General features: G+C 40.2%; 1 protein-coding gene across 9 annotated transcripts in view; it reads right to left on the bottom strand.

The window, feature by feature from the left end:
* Positions 1 to 15,692, bottom strand: part of LOC106584340 (leucine-rich repeat-containing protein 7) — a 116,698-nt gene extending 101,006 nt beyond the window's left edge. For all 9 annotated transcript variants that reach the window (XM_045706226.1, XM_045706221.1, XM_045706227.1 and 6 more), the window contains exon 1: positions 14,992 to 15,692. The gene's annotated coding sequence lies outside the window, so the exon portion shown is untranslated. The remainder of the gene's footprint in view (positions 1 to 14,991) is intronic.
* Positions 15,693 to 16,484: the final 792 nt, after the last annotated feature.

Genomic DNA, 16,484 nt, shown 5'->3' with positions numbered 1-16,484 from the left:
ACAGGATGCACCTGAGCTCAATTTCGTGTCTCATAGCAAAGGGTCTGAATACTTATGTAAATAAGGTATTTCAGTATTTTGATAATTTATTTGACCTGTTTTCACTTTGCAATTAGGGGGTATTGTGTGTAGTTAATGAGGAAAACAATGAATTGAATCAATTTTAGAATAAGGCTGTAACGTAACAAAATGTGGAAAAAGTCAAAGGGTCTGAATACTTTCCAAATGCACTGTACAGTAAGCCTGTCCCACTTCACATCCCAATCTGCCTGAGAGGGGAACTGTGTGTGTGTGTGTGTGTGTGTGTGTGTGTGTGTGTGTGTGTGTGTGTGTGTGTGTGTGTGTGTGTGTGTGTGTGTGTGTGTGTGTGTGTGTGTGTGTGTGTGTGTGTGTGTGTGTGTGTGTGTGTGTTGTGAGGAGACATGAAAGTTGCTTGGAGGTAGCTGAAACAGCCTGCAATCTCATTGAGGCAGCAGTAATCTGGTCCATGTTAGACAACAAGGGGCCTGACACCAGACTGTCTCTGTACCACAGAGTGGCCCAGGCCTGATAAGCAGCACAACAGTAACTAGTGCTTGTGGCTTCGGAACATATCATCAACAAGGCTTTGTAAATCTGTTTTACCACTACAGTGATCTCCGCCGGTGTTATAGATGGCTGCAACAAACAACACTGATACACTTGGACTTAGTTGCTGCCCAGCAGCAGTTAAGAGGAAATAATTAATACAGGGCCTTTATAAACATCAAAACAAAAACTTAAAAGCCCCACTTAGAAATAATTAAAGGAACAATGTTGTTTATCGACGACTTTCCAGTGCATAGCTAATGTAATAGATATGCTGCCTGAGCATGCAGGCTCTCACATGATACTTCATTCTCCTGAGTGGCCTAGAACCACTTTCAGAGATAATCCAAAGCAAGTTTAAAAATGGCTCTGTTGGAGAGCATCCAGCTCTCTTCTTCTCCTCCTCGCATGAGCTTCACCCTGAGAGTGACTGGTGATCTACAAAACTGATTCCGGGGATCAAAATCCTGTTACACTTAATCAGTGAAGTTCTCCACTGACACCTCCATGATTTGGGACTGACAGAGGAGAGCTTCTGCTAAATTACTGTCCTTACATCACCACACCCAACAGGACGAATGATGAAAATATTTCTAATAAGCTGGAGAAAAGCTAATGTTTTATTTTTTGTTTTTCATCAGAAAATAGTGATTTGATGTTGACGTGAGTGAACTGAAAGAGAGGAAAGGCTGGTCAACAGTGTGCATTAGAAAGCAGGCTGGGGAACGAGGCATTGGTAAATAATCAACCTGCATTGTCTAATTGGGATTCCAGTGGTGACGCAGCGGGCCATACCATTCAGAACTCTGGGAAAGGATTAAAGAAGAAGAAAACAGACCCAATCCAGTATGCTTTGATTTCTTATAACAATATTTGCAACAAAAACATGATGTCTAAACTGGTACAGGAGGACAAAAACTAGGAACTGACTAAAACAATACAAAGCAGTCGCAGGGCTCTCCGACGTTCAAGTGAAACCATTGCCAAAATTCCATCACAAAATAAAAGCTCGCTCTACCTTAGGTGCTACCCAATGGACTGGCCTGAAATCACTCTGACAGCAACAATGTGCAAAGAATAGGATTTTAGAAAACCAAAACGAGCAATTCATGAACCCCTGTCCTTGATACTATAAAAGCTACAGTAAATTCTACATTATGTGTTCGCCAAAACTTGACAAGGTTAAGCACTGAGAATGAAAAATCCTTTACTATATTTCATGAAACTATTATGATTAGCAGCAGGCCATGCAAGAATTTATAACATATATTATTTATCTCAGATTTTACTTTAACCTACTTCAGAATTCTATGCAGTGCAATATAATGGTATGAAGCTAAATGCAAAGACTGATACAAAGATAGATAAGACTGCTTTACAGAAGATGCAAACAATGCACATCTTCATTCACAGAATGACTATGATGACTTTCATTGGTGCTCACCCAGCGGGCAACACTTAGAACGGGACATCATAATAACGTGACATTCTTTTGTTTGTTGGGTAATATGGTTTATCCCCTCCCCTTCCCTGTTATGCTGATTGCATTGGTCCCAATCAACGCTGTTGGTGGAACCGATCACACAACCCTAAGATATCAAAATAGTATTATTTATTTCAACATTACTGGAAGACTGTGCAACACACATAACACGTCACGGGCAAGGTAGATTCTGTGAGTTTTTAGACCCTTATGTACAGTTGAAGTGGGAAGTTTACATACACTTAGGCTGGAGTCATTAAAACTCATTTTCAACCACTCCACAAATTTCTTGTTAACAAACTATAGTTTTGGCAAGTCGGTTAGGACATCTACTTTGTGCATGACAAGTAATTTTTCCTACAACTGTTTACAGACAGATTATTTCACTTATAATTCACTGTATAACAATTCCAGTGGGTCAGAAGTTCACATACACTAAATTGACTGTGCCTTTAAACAGCTTGGAAAATTCCAGAAGTGCAAATCAATCCCAGAACAACAGCAAAGGACCTTGTGAAGATGCTGGAGGAAATAGGTACAAAAGTATCTATATCCACAGTAAAACAAGTCCTATATCGACATAACCTGAAAGGCCGCTCAGCAAGGAAGAAGCCACTGCTCCAAAACCGCCATAAAAAAAGCAAGACCACGGTTTGCAACTGCACATGGGGACAAAGATCGTACTTCTTGGAGAAATGTCCTCTGGTCTGATGAAACAAAAATATAACTTTTTGGCCATAATGACCATCATGATGTTTGGAGGAGAAAGGGGGAGGCTTGCAAGCCGAAGAACACCATCCCAACCGTGAAGCACGGGGGTGGCAGCATCATGTTGTGGGGGTGCTTTGCTGCAGGAGAGACTGGTGCACTTCACAAAATAGATGGCATCATGAAGGAGGAAAATTATGTAGATATATTGAAGCAACATCTCAAGACATCAGTCAGGAAGTTAAATCTTGGTCGCAAATGGGTCTCCAAATGGACAATGACCCCAAGCATACTTACAAAGTTGTGGCAAAATGGCTTAAGGACAACAAAGTCAGTCAAGGTATTGGAGTGGCCATCACAAAGCCCTGACCTCAATCCGATAGAAAATTTGTGGGCAGAACTGAAAAAGCATGTGCGAGCAAGGAGGCCTACAAACCTGACTCAGTTACACCAGCTCTGTCAGGAGGAATGGGCCAAAATTCACCCAACTTATTGTGGGACGCTTGTGGAAACTTCTGACCCACTGGGAATGTGATGAAAGAAATAAAAGCTGAAATAAATCACTCTACTATCATTCTGACATTTCACATTCTTAAAATGAAGTGGGGATCCTAACTGACCTAAAACAGGGAATTTTTACTAGGATTAAATGTCAGGAATTGTGAAAAACTGAGTTTAAATGTATTTGGCTAAGGTGTATGTAAACTTCCGACTTCAACTGTAGGTGTCATAACCAGCCATAAAATAACTAAATATATGTCACAACAGGTCTAAATATATGTCATGATAGTGTTATGACCATATTTTCTGCCCAACAGGTTTCTATTGGGCACAAAATAATCTGAAACACAACCAACAAGTACAGCAAATGCAACCAACAAATTTGTAGTCACAAACTTGATGTAGTCATTGCGTGCTATGAATATGGGACCAAATATTTAACTTTTTACTACTTTAATACACGTATAAGTGAATTTGTCCCAATAGTTTTGGTCCCCTAAAATGGACTATGTACAAAAAGTGCTGTAATTTCTAAATGGTTCACTCGACAGTCTAGACTTTAACCTCATAGTCACTCTATAATTTCAAATCCAAAGTGCGGGAGTACAGAGCCAAAACAACAGCATTTGTCACTGTCCCAATACTTTTGGAGTCACTGTACAGTATCTCCACTGTTTATAGCAGCAGTATGGACTCAAGTGCTGCACTTCTCAAATAACATCATTTAAAAAATGAAATCCAATGGGAGAATCAGGTGTAATGACAGGTCAATGGAATGAGCTCCATTCAATAGCGGTTACCGTCGCGTCATCATACAAGCACATCTAAAACAGAACATGCTTCCTCAGCAGAAAAGGACCGCTTTCGATATACTGATACCTGCAGTTTAAGTGAATCAAAGCTCTATGAACTCGGTCTAAATTCAGAACTGTGAGTTGTTCTGAGAGCTGGAAGGAGTGACCAGGGAGAACAATCTCTGGAAAGTTATAGGAAACCTTGTAAAACTTGTCCAATACCGTATCTTTGATTCCTCCATTCTTTTTCTTCATATAGCGCTGATTAAATGGGGTATTATGAAGTAATCCACCCTATCTAATATCTCATTTGAGCACTGGGGAATTAGGCCCAACTCAAAACATTAGACAAATCTTACAATGTGAAAAGGTCACTATTTGTTATTGTTACTACAAAAAGAGATGACAGTGACTGATTGGACGAATGAGCCAAATCTGTGTTCAAATCCTGCTAGTGCTCTGAAGCAGTGTATTTCTCTTCCTTTTCATCTCAAAAGTGTTATTACAGAGTGTTGTGCCATTCCCTCAGGCCTGAGCAGAGCATGACATCTCCATCCTGATAGGGCCCTGCAGAGAGAGGGCAAGGATGGTTTAAGGTGCCCTGTAATCTGGGAGAATAGTGGAATTACACAGCAGCAATGTAAAGCGTTCTCTGAATTGAACCGTCCGGTCAGCATTCTTCACAGATCCTCCCTCTCTATGGACCACTAATGCCACCCACAACACCCATCAACCAGCCGTAGAACCACTAACCAGAAACATGTGAGGTTATTACAACCCCAGAGCTCATTGTTGAAGGCCATCAGCCATGATTCATGTGGAAATTATATTGCATCACAGTTGCATCTTATCAAATCAATGAAATGTATTTATAAAGCCCTTTTTACATCAGCCGATGTCAAAGTGCTGTACAGAAACCCAGCCTAAAACCCCAAACAGCAAGCAATGCAAATGACATGTAGTAGCTAGAGTCATACTCCTAATGTATGTGGTATATTCATGCACTTGACAGAATGTAGGTTGAATCAACCTCTACTTTCTATTGAAGTCCTCACTTCCTCCTTGACAACAACCGTGGCTATGTATACAATTTTCATACTTGTAGAAGTACAGCTTTGCTATAAAGACCCCAACCATGATGGCTTTTCACGTACTACTGAATAAATCCACATTGCTGTGTGTCACCCTCACACCTGCAGTGAGGCGAGAGAGAAAAAGGAGAAGAATATATACAGTACCAGTCAAAAGTTTGGACACACCTACTCATTCAAGGGTTGTTCTTTATTTTTACTATTTTCTACATTGTAGAATAATAGCACTGAGAAAAAGGAGGAAAAAGGAGAATATATTCTGCTTCGTTTTCTCTCTCACCTCACTGAGGGTGATGACCATAAGTATGTGGACAATGTAGAAAATAGTTGGAAAAAATCAAGAAAACCCCTGGAATGAGTAGGTGCGTCCAAACTTTTGACTGGTACTGTAGATAACACCCATACATTCATACTAACACACGCATGCAAACACTCACATACAGTCCATTCGGAATGTATTCAGACCCCTTGACTTTTTGTCATTATGGGGTATTGTGTGTAGATTGATGAGAAAAAACAAACAATTTAATCAATTTTAGAATAAGGGAAGGGGTCGGAACACTTTCCCGAATGCACTGCATGCTGCTGCTACTCTGTTTATCATATATCCTGATGCCTACTCACATTTCCTCTACTGATTACTGCATTGTTGGGAAAGAGCAAGCAAAAATGACATTTCACTGTACTTGTGCACGTGACAATAAAAACATTAAACTTGATGTGCACTTAATGACACGGGATTCAAAAGGTAGATATTCTTGATGTAAATTTTTTTTGTGATATAAAAAATGAAATGCCCATGTAAGAAAGAGTAAACCGGCATTTTTACAACCATTGGGAGATACTGGACATAGTGACAAACAGAAATAATATCAGTAGATGCTTAATACCCTCCAAACATTCTACATCCAGCTTACAGAAGCAACAGTTCCTAAATCCAAGCTATTAACAGCATATTAAGAGAATAGGTGAATCATCCAAGTATGTCTGCATGCAAGAGTTTGTATTAGTGCTATATAATGAAGCACCTTTTCAATAAATATGACAGGCTGATGTTTAGCCAACAAGGTCAAATAATGTATTTTTATCCCACATTAATTTATTTTTATTAAATCTTTTCAATTTAGCAGATGCTCTTATCCAGAGCAACTTACTGTAGTGAGTGCATATATTTTCATACTTTTATACTGGTCCCTCGTGGGAATCGAACACACAACCCTGGTGTTGCAAGTGCCGTGCTCTACCAACTGAGCTACATGGGACAAGAGGATCAGATATTTAATAACAAACATACCCCATCAAAACGACAAAGAAGCCATGAAAATCATGCTAAGTTATGGTTTGTACAGAGTGTAAAAGGAGTTGTATGGTAAATCAGAGGTCTGCAATGGAAGTGCAGCATTTACGATGATACGGCCTCTGCAGAAATCAGGGCCTTCATACATACATCCTGCGCTTCGTGGAGCAGAGCAGAGCTGTTGAGCAGAGCTGTTGTGAAGGAAATTGTCAGGGAATTGAGTTTGTGTTTATGCAGGACCTCCCGCACCCACCTACCGTCAACCAATCATGTCAATGCGGAGCTATAAGGAGCCCTCCGCATTGTTACAAGATTTGGGAGGCACACAGCGATGCGGTACAGAGCTCAATTTGGCCTCAGCATGTCTCCGGAGGCTCCGCAATTGCGTCACACCCTCCATACAGAGCCTCCGACCACATTTTCGGCTCAAACACAAATGGGCTTTTATCCAAGATAATGGTGTTCAGCTCATCATACCTATTCTTTACTTTGAAAAAAAGAGTGAACAGCTGGTAATAAAGGTTAATGAAACATGCAGAATGGGACGTGTTTCAATTGTGATCTCTGACAATTAATGCATTAGCTCATTCCTTTTCTGACACGTGCAGGTAATTTTCTATGAACCTATATCAGCAGGAATGAAATGAAATTAGGTCTCTGTCTATCTAAAATTGGCCGATTTAGAACAGAATTGGTTTTTAAATGCAGTATTGGAATGAGTTCTTCAAAATAAGTTAACATGAGCCAGAAACTCAAGCTAGCTGGCTAACTCTACCCCAATTGATTCTCAGGAGCACAGTCTCACTACACCTTCGGGAGAGCAAAAGGAGATAGCATTCACTTTAGGTACAACAAGGTAGTGTACAGGTTCATTTGAGTACAGTACAGCCTTCCCTACTACAGCAAGCATTCATGTAGGGTTCAAACACATAGTGAACTCAATAGTATCAGTTGACTGCAGCTTTATAAAATTACACATCTGTTTGGGTCTTCAGGCACATGATGAGTAGACATAATATAATGATTGACTAGGAGTTGTGTTGTTGTCCTGAGATCTACCTCAGAGGCTATTATCTGCCATCCTCATCTCGCCTTTTCCCTCTAGCCAAGCCTGGCCAATGGCAGCCCTGCTGAGACACAAATCAAAGCTGACTGCTGCTTGCCCTGTCTGTCCACTCAGACTACACACTTTTGTCAGCTGCCTGTTAGCACATGGTTAGCCACTCTCTATACATTCAGCATAAATGTACAGCATACTGTACATTAGTCTTGCTTGGCCAGACTTACAGAATAAAGAGGTCAGGTCTAATTTGACGACAAGACAAGATGTGCATTGATCAAATTGGATGATTCTTAAAATGCAACTTCAGACTTTGTCAGCTTAACAAGTTGTTATGGGTCTTCCTAGGATATCAGTGGCCCTTCAGATTCAGAATATAAAAACGTGCAGAAAGATGAGTTTTTATTACTCGTCTTCTCCAGTCAATTTCCGTAATATCTATAGTTGAGATAATGGAACCCAAAAGGCAGGAATACTTTTACTCGCTAATGTGGGAACTCATACTAGAAGAAAAAAGCCAGTAGATTCATACAAAAACAACTGTCCTTTCAGACAGGCAGAATAAGGCACAGAGCCAGGATGAACCCATGGCTATACAAGCCAGCCAAAGCCTACCCTTTCTAATTTTGCACTTCATATAGTGGATCAATAGTTGAGAATTATTGGAAAGGAGAATGGGCAAAAGGAAATTCCTCAAGTGATACAGTCCATGTTGCTTCATGGTGCTATAATTATTAGGAGTAATAGGCTAGGTTGTCACAAAACATCAGACATCAGATGGTTTCTTGTTTTCAAGCCTGAGGGGGAAAAGTGATCTGTTTGTTTTTATCCCAGAAATAATGTAAAGGGTTAGTCCATTCTTTCTACACTACTGTTCTTTATGGTCGAGGTCCAGGTAATGAAAATGCAGTGCCACATAATCATAGAGAGGTGAGACCTTACACAGAAAGAACATTTAATACTGCTCAATGTAGCAGTTTGCCTCTCTCTCAATTCAATTCAATTCAAGGACTTTATTGGCATGGGAAACACATGTTAACATTGCCAAAGCAAGTGAAATAGATAATAAACAAAAGTGAAATAAACAATAACAATTAACAGTAAACATTACACTCACAGAAGGTCCAAAAAAATAAAGACATTTAAAATGTCATATTTGGTCTATATACAGTGTTGTAACGATGTGCAAATAGTTAAAGTACAAAAGGAAAAATAAATAAACTTAAATATGGGTTGTATTTACAATGCTGTTTGTTTCTTCACTGGTTGCCATTTTCTTGTGGCAACAGGTCACAAATCTTGCTGCTGTGATGGCACACTGGTATTTCACCCAGTAGATATCGGAGTTCATCAAAATTGGGTTTGTTTTAAAATTCTTTGTGGATCTGTGTAATCTGAGGGAAATATGTCTCTAATATGGTCATAGATATGGCAGGAGGTTAGGAAGTGCAGCTCAGTTTCCACCTCATTTTTGTGGGCAGTGTGCACATAGCCTGTCTTCTCTTGAGAGCCAAGTCTGCATATGTCGGCCTTTCTCAATAGCAAGGCTATGCTCATTGAGTCTGTACATAGACAAAGCTTTCCTTAAGTTTGGGTCAGTCACAGTGGTCAGGTATTCTGCCACTGTGTACTCTCTGTTTAGGGCCAATTAGCATTCTAGTTTGCTCAGTTTTTTTGTTAATTCTTTCCAATGTGTCAAGTAATTATCTTTTTGGTTTCTCATGATTTGGTTGGGTCTAATTGTGTTGCTGTCCTGGGGCTCTATGAGGTCTGTTTGTGAACAGAGCCCCGGGACCAGCTTGCTTAGGGAACTCTTCTCCAGGTTATCTCTCTGTAGGTGATGGCTTTGTTATGGAAGGTTTGGGAATCGCTTCCTTTTAGGTGGTTGTAGAATTTAACAGCTCTTTTCTGAATTTTGATAATTAGCGGGTATCGGTCTAATTCTGCCCTGCATGCATTATTTGGTGTTTTACGTTGTACACGGAGGATATTTTTTGCAGAATTCTGCATGCAGAGTCTCAATTTGGTGTTTGTCCCATTTTGTGAATTCTTGGTTGGTGAATCAAGTATTTTTAGCCAGATCCTAATTGGTATGTCGAATTGTATGTTCCTTTTGATGGTATAGAAGGCCCTTCTTGCCTTGTCTGTCAGTTCGTTCACAGCTTTGTTGAAGTTACCTGCGGTGCTGATGTTTAGGCCGTATAGTTTTTTGTGTGCTCTAGGGCAACGGTGTCTCTCTCTCTTTCTTTCTGCCGCTCTCCTTACCACACACTGCATATGAATGAATGCAATTAGACATGGCCGACTGGCACCCTGATCCACAATGCAGGCTGATAGGGATATTTACCACACTCACAACAGCTCTTTACCACTTTAAGCAAGAAAAGGCACTCGATAATTAATTGAGATTATGCTGTGAGAAATATGCAGTGCTTCTGCATTCAGCACAGGTGGCAAAGGGATACAGATTGTAATCGCTGGCTCTCTTTTCTTATCCACTCTGAGTTATCCATTGAGTTTTACAGATTAGAATAGACTCAACACACCTTAAAACTACTCAGCAGGAGGAAACAATATCCTAGAAGGCTTTAACAGGGGTTGTTTATAGTGGATAAATGAAGTTAAATGGTAGAATATGGCCCAATGCTTGTAAACCCATGAAGAGCATTTTGTGACTTGCTGACAGTAAAACTTACCACCCTTGGTGACTAATATCTAAATGCCTCCATATTATTTTATGCAATGAAGTGAACAACTGTCAGGCAGGCAGTAATAAATTAAAACAGATGAGCTATTCCCCTCAATGTGTACACTCTGACGTTGGAAATGAGGAAGTCAATTTATTCAAGTCATTACAGTATATTGCCCTCTCAATCAGTATCTTTTCATTGAAATGTCTAATAAAACACAGCCTGCTGTACAGGTGTAGGATCTTATTTTGAGCCAGTTTGCTACGGCAGGAAAATAATCCTGCAGCAACAGGACATGTGAATTGTTATATGGATTATAATTCGTGGATATTTTTTGTAGAGGTTGATACATTATACGTTAGGGCAAATACAGTCTGATATTTTAAAGTAGAAATTAAAAACTTCTGAAGCCTTTTTAAACTTAGAATACACTACAAGTTTGCATTTCCTGCCAAGCAGAAAAGTTCTCATCAAATAAAGAGTGATCAAATTAAGATCCTACATCTGTATATTGCGAGTAGAAAGACAGATATTACAGCAACTTACGTTGCTTAGTTACAAGACAAACTACAGATGATTAAATGCTACTAGCAATAGAAACCCCAACCGTATCAAAACTGGATAATAATAACACAGATGCCTCATCTTGTACCTGATGGTGACACTTAAATCATCAGAAGGACAGATATTAGCGCAAGCTTATTGCTGTGTCCTCTGTTATAACTGCAATGCAATAGTTATACCCCTCCATGGTAGAGCCAGACACAGGAAGCTTTATTTCCAGAGAGCATCTGATGAGCTCAACATTGGGTTATAGGAGATAAGGATTTGACCTGGATTCTGCAATGCCTCGTCTCCAAGCCAACAGTGGGGTTCCCTTGGCAACTCAAAGCAGACACACCATAAGGTAATTAAGAAGGAATAGCATATTTGGCAGATTCTGAAATGTGTCTTTAAGAGGTAGTGGGAGTGGCCAAACACACACCGATTTGGACATATTATGTGACACTTTCTGGTAATATGTTGTGGTTGAGGCGGCTGTCCAGACAGGGGCCGGGTGGATGGGTAGATGGTAGATGAGCTGCCCTGCCCTTGGCGACAGGCCCCATGGCTCTCCCACAGCGGCTGGCAGGGATCCAGGGGAATCAGGCCTGCCTGCCCTGCCTGGCTCCTCTCCTCTCTCTTTCTGCTACTGAAGAGAGGCCCCATTAATCTCCTGCCAGCGCCAGGGCCCATCATACAAACATCACTCCCCTTACACTGTCACTCCCAAATGTTGTGCTGCAGTCAGGCCTGATCCATTCCCATGGCAGTGTTTATGGGAGACACCACCATCGCCGCCACACCTAATCTCCTCCGTGCAATCCCACCGCAGGCCCGGGAGTGTAAAGTCTCCTGCCCATATGACTAACAATCAAACCACTCTCCACTTTAAGCTCCCATCAGTGAACAGAAAATCAACTGCGGTGTAGATACCATACCAATTTTGACAACTGACTCCTATTGGCATCTATCAAGGTAAAAAATAAAGTAGAAAGTGAAGAGGAACTGAGAATAGATACTGTAGGATAAAATAGGTCCAAGCATGTAACTGTATTCTCTCTGTAATATTGATTTCCTCTTCAGTTTTGACTTCAGAGTTGCATTTGTTGCCCTGGTATCTTGCTTCAGCAATGAATACACAGACTGGTGGGGAGGAGTGAAGTAAAATATCTGAGAAGAATACTGTTAGTAGAAATATATTGTATTTATTTGCAAAATGTGATGGCTGACATTTTCAGTGTGGGAGATGGACTTACCAGTGAAATATTATGAATAAGATACTGCATGTAAGGAAGCACAGACAGCAGCTGCCCATGACCATGGACAAATGCCACACCAAAGAACACCTCGTCCACTGTGTTTACAGATCCAGGAAGGGTCGCTAACATTTACATCACTTGGCACTATTTATTCTACATCTAAATTCCAGGAAAGGGTAGTCCTCTAAACTTCAGAACTATATTTAGACTTGTAAAATATGAAAAGATAGTAATTGATTTGTCATTAGCAGTTGTTAAACTAACAGCAACTCTACAAATGTACAATTCATTAACACACAAACATAAAACGCATTTATGTTAATTGATGAAACCCACAAATAGGGTTATGGCCGGGGGCTTAACCAAGTTGAAGATAATTTGATTATTTCTGCTTCCACTGCAGTTGTTTTAAGAGCACTTAAGTGGCAAATGTGTGATTACTAAAGGTTGAGATATATTAAAACCCCTAAAAGTCTAAGCACTTGGGATGGGGAGGGGGGTTCTACTAAGCTAACATATGGAATTGTTTTAAGATGGTCATACCATGGATGATTTAGCTATTTGAGTTAGAATTTCAGGACCCTGTAGGTAAAAAATATATACAAATATTATTTGATAAATCATTGAATTTGGCCTGTACTGCTATAACCCATAGAAACGCATTTAATAACACATTCATAAATGGAAAAACAGACATTCCTTAGGATTTATTGTTTGACTAAGGTTTTGAAGTGACTGTCCCATATCTAGGAGATATAAGAAAGCTCAGGAATAATATATATATTTTTTTAACAGATATTTAACTCCTTTTTGGGGGGGGCACAAAACTACTTCCAGTACCGGGTTACCTTCAGACGAGTCCCATGACACTTGTGGGGGTTGTAGAACCAATTGGAAACGACCATCGCGTTCGTGAGAGTCCCCCCCTTTCCATAATAGGGTCATATTAGTTTGTAAAACGGTTCGGACACTAGAGACAGAAGTTGGCTCATCGGCTGTACCTACTTCAGAAAAGTCCCATGGGGCACGGAGAACACCATTGTGTTCGTGAGAGCCTCATCTTTCCATAGTTTGTAGGCCAAACCGTTCGGACGCTACAGTGCGGATGGCCGACATAGGTGGATGCGGTTAATTGAGACGAAGCCCATGAGAGATATCTCTAGCTTAAACAGCCTGATTTTTATGGGGATTTTTATATTATGTTAATTAGACTGATCCACGGGTGCGTTAATCAACTCTTAACGGGAAAGACATGTTGTCAACTTTGAATGGCTAGCTAACTTTAACAGTACAGCCTGGAGCAGTTAGCTGCTGCCTCTCTGCCACAGTGAAGTGACTATTAACTGGCAGGTTGAGCTTTCATCTGCTCCCTTCAAAGGCACAAAATGTGAACAGTACCTGCTTACTAATGAGAATGGAAGACAGCTTTCAACCAGTAGCAGCAAAAATATGAACCAAATGAAAAATTAAACACCTTAGTCAAACATATGCAAAAAGGAAGCTGTCAATGGCAAATTAAGCTGTATCCTTGACTGGACCTCTAAACAGATACATTCCCATAAGTTGCAACAGGATTTAGACACAAGCTAACCTGCATCATGGCAATGCATTATCAGTTTGAGTGACCTAATTAAGCCACTCATAAAACAGCAGGCAATTCGTGACCTTCTCAATAATTGATCAATTTAAGAAACAGTTGATTGGATTGAGATTGGATTGTACTATGGGACAACTAATAGACCCATATGCTTCCTTTTTGGGGGATATATATATAGAATACATATATAAAACAGAATACCACCATGGATACAATTTTTATGTATCTGTGTCCCATATGAAGAAAATTAGAGGTAGTTTCACGAGCCAATGCTAACTAGCGTTAGCACAATGACTGGAAGTATACAGGAGCAGTTAGCATGCTAGCTCTTCCAGTTCATCCATCTCTAGTGAAATAGATAAATGGCTTCATTTAAAAAAAAAAATCTAGAACATTTTCGGGATGGAAAAGCCATTTCAGTGACAACTTAAACAACCAAAACCATATTTGAGAACTAACAATCAAATAAAAGCTAGAAAGTCAGGGATAATCGAAAATTCCAAAAACTGGGCATTCAGGACCCATGCACATTGATGTTATAACGTTTGAGCAGAGGAAGACAGCATTAACCATGGCAAAATGCATAGAATTGCTGGAAATCAGCTTCAAATCTGCAAAATGTTCTCTCAGCTCAATGGAGAATTATTTTTTGAATTGCAGAAAATGTACTTTTTAGCAGCAACATTTTCCCTCCTCCGCCAAGACACCTTTACCTTCATATCTAATAGGCTATGTTAGTTTTCACTTCCTCTTCCAATGAACTGTGGGGAGGTCAAAATAATATACCAAATCTATTCATTTTGAGATGGTTTACTTCTACTTGCAATTATAATTCACCTGATGATAGGACAACACAGGTTTGCATGGGCGGGGGTCCCTGCCTGGGCGGGGGTCCCTGCCTGGGCGGGGGTCCCTGCCTTGGCAAGAAAAGTTCAAAAAACCCTGTTCTAAGATGAGCAGGGTTCACCTTGAACAGCTCTGATACCAGAGGCACAATCATGTCAATCATGAATATCAGGGACAAGTAGCAAGCCTGATGTAACCTATACTGTAGATTAACGAAATACTAATAATGGGTATAGTTAATTCTAATATAATTACAACCAAGTCTTTATCAAACTTGAGTCCCAACTAAAGGAAATTATGCTGGTTTGTAACATAACATTCTCAATTAAGACACACTACCTCACTTGCATTAATCACATCTACCTGAGGTGAATGCAGATCACTGCTAGCCTATATGTGAAATGTGTACATCATCTTCCAATTTTTTTAATCAAATGGTAACATTTGTGATCAATTGAGTGAGCTACAATATTTAATTAATTATGTCATTGCTCACTAAACAGTTTCCTAGTGATGGCAAGGCTTTACGGTATTAACAATAAAATTGTCACTTACGTTATAGATGTGAGTAATTGTCCATTGGATTGTTTTCCAGAATTTCTTTGAATCCAATTGTAATTCCAACACCGGGCCGTAGCCTTCTGTAGCAGGTCTATGCAGGGGTGAGTAGCCTATTCAAGGAGCATCGAACCATGGTGCGGTTTCAGTGTGCCTTCCAGTGGCAAGGAATGAACGGGTCTCTTTCAAGACAGAACAAATGAGCGTCCACATGCTGACCATATACGCTAGACTGTTAACAAATCATACAATTGTATTCCTATTCTAAGAGCAGATTTCAGGAGATGATAGGCTATTGATCAAGCTGCTGCGGGAATGCGCTTTATATCATTGTAAACCGATAGATGACCACCCAGCCATTGATCCCCATACTTTTATCAAAGTGTTCAAGTTCATAATGCAATTCTAATCTTCCTTACGCATAGGCTACAATCCCGTTTAGGCGAGGTGCACATACACCGCAAAAAGAACCGGGCTGGCTGAGGCTGATTGGGGTTTCATAGATTACGCTCATTGGGTGATTCCGTCATCGAATTTCGAGGCAAGCACGGGTTAAGTCCTCTGTCCTCCACGAAAAATGTCGATGTCCTTCTTGGTGAGGTTACTGGAGGACTACTTACGAATGAAATGAAACGTGCGTTTCCTCTCCTTGCATCGATATGAGAGAGGAGGCTTAACCGGGACGCAAGAGGAGTGGTCTGCGTGCATACGCGCGTGAGTAAAGTGCGCTGCAGGGGAAAAACTGAGTTAGGATAAGACCTGATTAAACCGTTCATAAAACTAGAACTCCACTCCACTCTGACCACTGCTCCACCGCCGTCTAGAATCGCTAGAGCCTGCCATATACTATACCGTATTATATTTGGATAAAACCCTTCTATGTCGATTTTAACGAACAGTATAGCCAACTTTCAGTGAACTAAAAGTCCACTAATGGGGTTTAACACAGTATTTTTCAGCCTATTATTGCATATTGCTTTCACCCTTTATCTTCCAGATATAAATTTGGGCAAGCAATCTCAGCACTCTCCATATTAGACACGCAGAGGAATGGTGAGCACACAGACCATATTTGGCTTTATTAGAAATATGCTGCATCTGTATGGAAAAATGGATTGAGGTCCAGTTACCTGTTGTTATACCTACAGTTGAAGTCAGAAGTTTACATACACCTTAGCCAAATACATTTAAACTCAGTTTTTCACAATTCCTGACATTTAATCATGGTAAGAATTCCCTGTCTTAGGTCAGTTAGGATCACCACTTTATTTTAAGAATGTGAAATGTCAGAATAATAGAAGAGAGTGATTTATTTCATATTTTATTTCTTTCATCATATTCCCAGTGGGTCAGAAGTTTACATACACTCAATTCGTATTTGGTAGCATTGCCTTTAAATTGTTTAACTTGGGTCAAAGTTTTGGGTAGCCTTCCACAAGCTTCCCACAATAAGTCGGGTGAATTTTGGCCCATTCCTCCTGACAGAGCTG

This window comes from Salmo salar, chromosome ssa23 (assembly GCF_905237065.1).
Source record: "Salmo salar chromosome ssa23, Ssal_v3.1, whole genome shotgun sequence".
NCBI classification, from domain to species: domain Eukaryota; kingdom Metazoa; phylum Chordata; class Actinopteri; order Salmoniformes; family Salmonidae; genus Salmo; species Salmo salar.
Note: the sequence above shows the minus strand (reverse complement) of the source record. Positions and strands in the feature narration are given on the sequence as shown.